General features: G+C 38.3%; 1 long non-coding RNA gene across 2 annotated transcripts; it reads left to right on the top strand.

Annotated features, from left to right (window-relative positions):
* The first annotated feature begins 4,803 nt into the window (after positions 1–4,803).
* On the top strand, positions 4,804–6,118 carry LOC128508908 (uncharacterized). Of its 2 annotated transcripts, none has more exons than XR_008355972.1 (3): positions 4,804–4,957; positions 5,040–5,204; positions 5,930–6,118. It is a non-coding gene; the product is annotated as an uncharacterized LOC128508908 (long non-coding RNA). The 2 variants fall into 2 exon arrangements; XR_008355971.1 differs by lacking the exon at positions 5,930–6,118 and adding an exon at positions 5,281–5,364 and having other exon boundaries at positions 4,805–4,957.
* Positions 6,119–6,427: the final 309 nt, after the last annotated feature.

Genomic DNA, 6,427 nt, shown 5'->3' with positions numbered 1-6,427 from the left:
TTGGCAGCACACCTGTCCGACCTCCTGAAAAAGCGGGCTACTTTTGCCTCATTTTGAGGCTTCTGCATCCTTTTGAGAATTTTGCGGAAATGTGACATTGCATTGTCGTTTAACAGATTAATCTCCTGCACTTCTACAGCTTTTTTAGGACTATTGTTGCAGTACAGTTACAGGAAACAGAACAGTTAGTAGGAAACAAAATTTTCAAAATGCTTTACGCTCACACACAAGTGGTCACAATGTTATAGTAAACTGTATACGCACGCACAGATGTTGACTATATGAGTGACACATCAGCACTAAGACAAAGCATGGAAGATGATTACCCACAATCCGGCAGCGAGAGAGAGAAGAAACTGTGATCAGTGGCTCAGTAGCGATCACTTGATGCTCGGCAGACAATGTGTATATGTACTGCTCGTATTGCAAGACCTCGCTTGTTTATCAAGTTAAAATTTCTTAAAAACAATATGCTCATCTTGCTAAATATTCGCAGACTAAGTTATTCACAATCCAAAGTTTAACTGTACAATTTGTTATTTTGTATTTATTTTTTTTTTGTTATCACCTGGGTTTATAGTTGATGTGTTAAAGAAATTGGTGAGAACCCAACAATCGTTTTAAGGGCCTGATAAATAAAAAATTCAAGCAATAAAAAAATCTTGCATTTCTTGTGTTTCCTGATAATTTGACCACATTTTGCTGCACATATATCCTATAATACAGCTTATCATATGGTACAAACATTATCAATCTTATCGTTAGGAAGAACTACTTGGTAGAATGATTTTTCCACTCACCTGATTAATCGCATCACACTTTGTGTCTGTCTCACAGTTCTGTTCCTTTAGCTCCTGCACTAAGCATTGTATTTTGGTGATTTGATCCTTCAGCTCAGTAATCTTTAGCTTCCCCTGAAAATTGGACTCCAATGCCCTCTCATAATTCTCCTGCAGTGTTTTGTTATCCTCACACTCTTTCTTATACAACTAAAACACAAAAGCAAAAGCAAGTTTACAAGGAAGTTTAAATATTGATGTTAAATAGTCTGCTTCTGTTAAATGAAGAATTTAATATTTAGTATAAGTATAGTAAGTATATACAGTGGTGTAAAAAAGTGTTTGCCCCCTTACTGATTTCTTATTTTTTTGCATGTTTGTCACACTTTAATGTTTCAGATCATCAAACAAATTTAAATGTTAGTCAAAGATAACTCAAGTAAGCACATCATGCAGTATTCAAAGCTGTAGCTTTAAAACAGAGCTGTAACGGACAGGTTTAGGGGGAAAACACTTTTTCACACAGGGCTATGTAGTTTTGGATTTTGTTTTCCCTTAATAATAAAAACCTTAATTTAAAAACTGCATGATGTTTTTACTTGTCATCTTTAACTAATATGTAAATTTGCTTGATGATCTGAAACATTAAAGTTTGACAAACATGCAAAAACAGTGGTGCTTTTTCACACCACTGTAACTAAGTAAAACTTGAGTTTTATAGCATTTTTGCACACATGACTGCCAGCAACAGATAGAAATAATAAGTCCAGTCACCTGCATAATGCGGAAAAAAAAATCATAAATATAATCAGGAGCGTCACCATGTAAAAGCCTGAAAGGTAAGAAGTAGTCATTTACTTCTTAACTGGCAAAAACAAGACAATTAACAAGTGTCTTGTATGCACTGCAAAATCCTGACAACGGTTTTGAAAAGTTTTGAGAATTACATAAATATTGGAAAAGTTGCTGCTTAAGTTTTTATAAAAGCAATTTGCATATACTCCAAAATGTTATGAAAAGTGTTCAGATGAATTGCATAGTCCTTCTTTGCCAGGAAATTAACTTAATCCCAAAAAAACCTTTCCACGGCATTTCATTGCTGTCATTAAAGGACCTGCTGAGATCATTTCAGTAAACGTCCTGTTAACTCAGGTGAGAATGTTGACGAGCACAAGGCTGATCATTATGTCAGGCTGATTGGGTTAGAATGGCAGACTTGACATGTTAAAAGGGGGGTGATGCCTAAAATCATTGTTCTTCCATTGTTAACCATGGTGAGCGCATCGGCACGCACAGTGAGGCGAAGACTTTTGGTAGATGGCCTGGTGTCAAGAAAGGCAGCAAAAAAGCCACTTCTCTCCAAAAGAACCATCAGGGACAGATTGATCTTCTGCAGAAAGTATGGTGAATGGACTGCTGAGGACTGGGGCAAAGTCATATTCTCTGATGAAGCCTCTTTCCGAATGTTTGGGGCAGCTGGAAAAAGGCTTGTCCGGAGAAGAAAAGGTGAGCGCTACCATAAGTCCTGTGTCATGCAGTCTTAATCCCATTGAGAACATGTGGTCAATCCTCAAGAGGCGGGTCGACAAACAAATACCCACTAATTCTGACAAACTCCAAGAAGTGATTATGAAAGAATGAGTTGCTCTCAGTCAGGATTTAGCCCAGAAGTTAAATGAGAGCCCAGTTGAATTGCAGAGGTCCTGAAAAAGAAGGGCCAACACTGCAAATACTGACTCTTTGCATAAATGTCATGTAATTGTCGATAAAAGCCTTTGAAACGTATGAAGTGCTTGTAATTATATTTCAGTAAATCACAGAAACAACTAAAACAAAGATCTAAAAGCAGTTTAGCAGCAAACTTTGTAAAAACTGTCATTCTCTAAACTTTTTGTCCACGACTGTATGTGTGTATATATATATAGACATATGATTGACTTACTGATGCTCACCAAGTCAATCAATAAAAAAAAGGTCAAAGCAGTAAAATAAATTAGGAAAAACAGGCAGAGGATAAATAATGTGTAATTACTGTATGTTGTCTTTTCACCTATATTATATTATAATATGCATGTAATGAAACAGGCTAGTATACAACTTATGTTTCTTACATAGCTTACATACAGTAGGTAAAGAAACAAAATTAAACGCATGAAGACAGTTTTTATTTTATTCAGCTGTATTTACTCAATGCAACTTTTAACGTCCAAGTGAAAGACATAACACCAACATGTAACAACCAAACTCAGGGAGTTTTTCCTTGCCATCATCGCCCTCGGCTTGCTCTTCAGGGACTTCTAATCATTTTGATTCATAAACAATCACATTTTATACAAACTTCCATAATTTTCTTTTGATTGTGTAAAGCTGCTTTGCAACCATCATAATTGTTAAAAGCGGGATACAAATAAAATGTAATTGAATTAAATTTAATGTTAGAAAAAACTGAAAAAAAAAAAAAACAGAATAGAAGGAAAAAAATCACTCCATCCTAAAAATGACTTGTATGGAAAGATAATACCTTCTCAATGAAACACAAAGCTTTGCACATCTAGACTTTGAAATATTTGCCCACTCTTCCTTGCAGACCTCCTTTGGTGAGTTAAATTTGATGGTGACCGTTTGTGAACTTCAGTCTTCAAGTCATTTTACAAAATTTTAATGGGGTTTTAGTCCAAGCTCTGACTAGGACAAGCTTTTTGTGGTGTGCTTAGGGTTATTGTCATATTGGAATGGAAACCTTCTTCCCATTAACAACTTTCTGGTAGTGGGCAGCAAATTTTCCTAAAGAATTTGACGGTACTTTGCTCCACCTATTTTTCCTTCTATCCTGGCAAGTGCTCCAGAGCAGAGAAACACGCCCATAACAGGATATTATCACCTCCACGCTTTACTGTAGGAATGGTGTTATTTGGATGGTAAGCTGTACTGGATTTCTGCCAGACATATTGTTGAGTGTTGTGGGCAAATAACTAAATTTTTATACAATTTTAAATTTAGTTAAAAAATAACTAAAGCCAGTTTGGAGCAACGTCCTGATCCAGGGAGGGTCTGAGCTGTACCAAATGCCTTCCACTTTCGTCTACTGCTGCTAGGCAGTAGTAAGGACTTGGAATTTTTTGTATCCATCACCTGACTTGAACCTGTCCACAACTTAATCCCAGAGATCTTTCGACAGTGCCTTGCCACCCATAATTGATTGTTTGCCTCAGTTGCACTACCAGGGACAGAAATGCTCCAGTTTTTCTTGCTGAGCTAATCAAAATGACCGCAGCTGATCACAGTTGAAAGTCAAATGGCTTTGTGTGCCATTAAGAAGGGAAATAGCTTCACCTAATTTATAAGTCACCTTTATGAGGGGGTGATCCTTTTCAAATCAGTGATTCTTTTTTTTTTTTTTTCCTGACCTGTTTGTCTTATATCTTTCACTCAGATGTTAAAAGTACCACTAAGTAAATACAGCTGGACAAAACAAAAAATGTCAATCTTCATTTTAACAAAATATCTTCAACAAAATATGATTATTTTAAGAGGGCGATTCTTCTCTGGATATAATTTCACACAGTTTGACACACATGTGTATCCTGCAGCAAAACAATAAATGACCCAACTAGCACATTATTGGCGTGATAAACTTTCAGTGAGGTGACATAATAAAGGTTTTTTCTGTGATTGTATTGACAAGGTCCTGAGCTAAGTCAGGAAATTTTCCAATTTTGGCAACCAGAGAAACCAGGAAGAGCCTTAGTGGAACCATACTGAACAGGGGGATAAATCAAGAAGTCTCGCAGTAAGACTGGGGACTGGGTATCCAGGTCTGTGTTCACTTTTTAAAAAGTCCACATGGTGTTAATATTTCATGTACTGTACATCCAGAGTCATGCAATGAGAAACTGCCTGATCAGTTCAGCCAGCAACTTTTTCAGCTAGGTGAATTTAGATGTGTAAATCTGTGCACCTCTTTCTTAAATCAAACAAAGTGTGGCAGGATGAGTAAAATTCTTCCTACCTGTCTTTGGTTGGCTGTGTTCTTAATTGATTGTCCTATTGGGGGTTGGTCCAATACTATTTAAGCTGGGGGTAAGGTGGCCTGGGCTTACAGGTCCCGCCCCCTAGCTTTCATTGTATGTCGTCACACCCAGAACAGAACCAGGAAGTCAGAGGTGATTGTGTTGCAGGTAAGGGTGTCAGTTGCGGTGTATGTTTTTGGTGGTGGGTTTTGTATATTATAGCGGTGTTCTGTCTGTGGTATTTACACAGTTCAGCAAGCCTGATTTAAGTCAGCGGGTACGGGCATTCACCTGTTGTGGAAGTGATTGTTCCTCCCAACAAACTGGCAGTCTTCCTGTAGAACTGATTGAGCTTTCAGCTTCCTGGAACCTGGCTTAAATGCCCTTCTGGTGAGACTTGGTGCCACATTGCACGGTATGTAATTAAGTTGCTTATGTTTATGCAGTATGCTTTGCCGGTAATGGTCTTAATTGTCATTTTCATGCAACAGGTTGGGGTGGCGCGACGTGTGCTAGCTTCCTGAGGTGCTGCAACGCAAAGAGCATTATCGGCGGGCGCTGCTGTTTTGTTTTAGACTGTTTTATTTTGTTTTATGTTTGTTTGTTACAATTTGTTTGCTAACATTGTTAGCCGTGTCGCTTGGTAGTAGCGGCGGTTGCAACTTTTTATTTATTAATTTGCTTTTTTGTTCAAGTTTATTTCCATTGTTTAAAGTATTTGGTTTTTGTGTTTTTCTTTTGGGTGCGTTTCTCTTGTCTTGTGTGCTTCCAGGCTCTGAATTGGGGCTTAATTGTTACTTTCTGGGCCGGAATTTACAGCCTTTGGGTTGTAAGACACTGTGGGTGTGTGCGCGTATGTGCATTTTTTTTTTTCCTTTTTGTTTTTGTGAATAAGTGTGAGTGAGTATCGGGTTGTTATGTTGGATGTGTGTGTAGAGAAAACGCATTCCGAATAAGACCGTGGGGAAACCTTATTGGCCTTTGCCAAGGAGATTTTCTTGTAGGTCTTTGTATGTAAATTTATTTTTTTGTTTAGATTAATGTATTTAATCCTGGGCCAGCTGTGAGTGTGGGCAACCTTTGTTCACTATTTGTGTGACTGTATTTGTCTAGTACTTTCATCAGATTCTTTTTGTACAGGAGCCGGGTGCTTATGGCAGCGGTGGGATTCTAGTTTTTCCTATTTGAGTGGTTGGAATACGAGCACGTGTGTGTGTGTGTGTGTGTGTGGTGAGTCACTTGTGTGATTGCAAGTTGCTGTGCTGTGTAGGCCGATTGCGCCCTTAGGCCCCGCCGCCCGGCCTCGGTTCCTGAACTTGAGGCTCTGGATATTCAAGTTGTCCATGAGTGCATTTTATGTGAACCACTGGTCCCAGTAATTGTTATTGATTTCCTTTGTGTTTATTTGTTATAATTAAGTTGTTTTAAATAGTATGTGTAATAAAATTTGATACTCTTGGATATCCTTGTCTCCTGCTTTCTCCCGTGAACTGACCTGTGTGCCTTTAGACGAAACTTACTTAATTAGGGTCCCTGGCCTTTATCCAGGGTGGCGTAATCGGAATTTCAATTCTAATAAACCTTTTCTTGCCTCTGCGCTCCGCCACATTCTGGCGTAATCGGCAGGACCACGGTAAC

This window comes from Clarias gariepinus, chromosome 21, assembly GCF_024256425.1.
Source record: "Clarias gariepinus isolate MV-2021 ecotype Netherlands chromosome 21, CGAR_prim_01v2, whole genome shotgun sequence".
Taxonomy (NCBI): Eukaryota; Metazoa; Chordata; class Actinopteri; order Siluriformes; family Clariidae; genus Clarias; species Clarias gariepinus.
The sequence above is the reverse complement of the archived record's forward strand: the minus strand, read 5'-3'. Positions and strand labels throughout refer to the sequence as shown.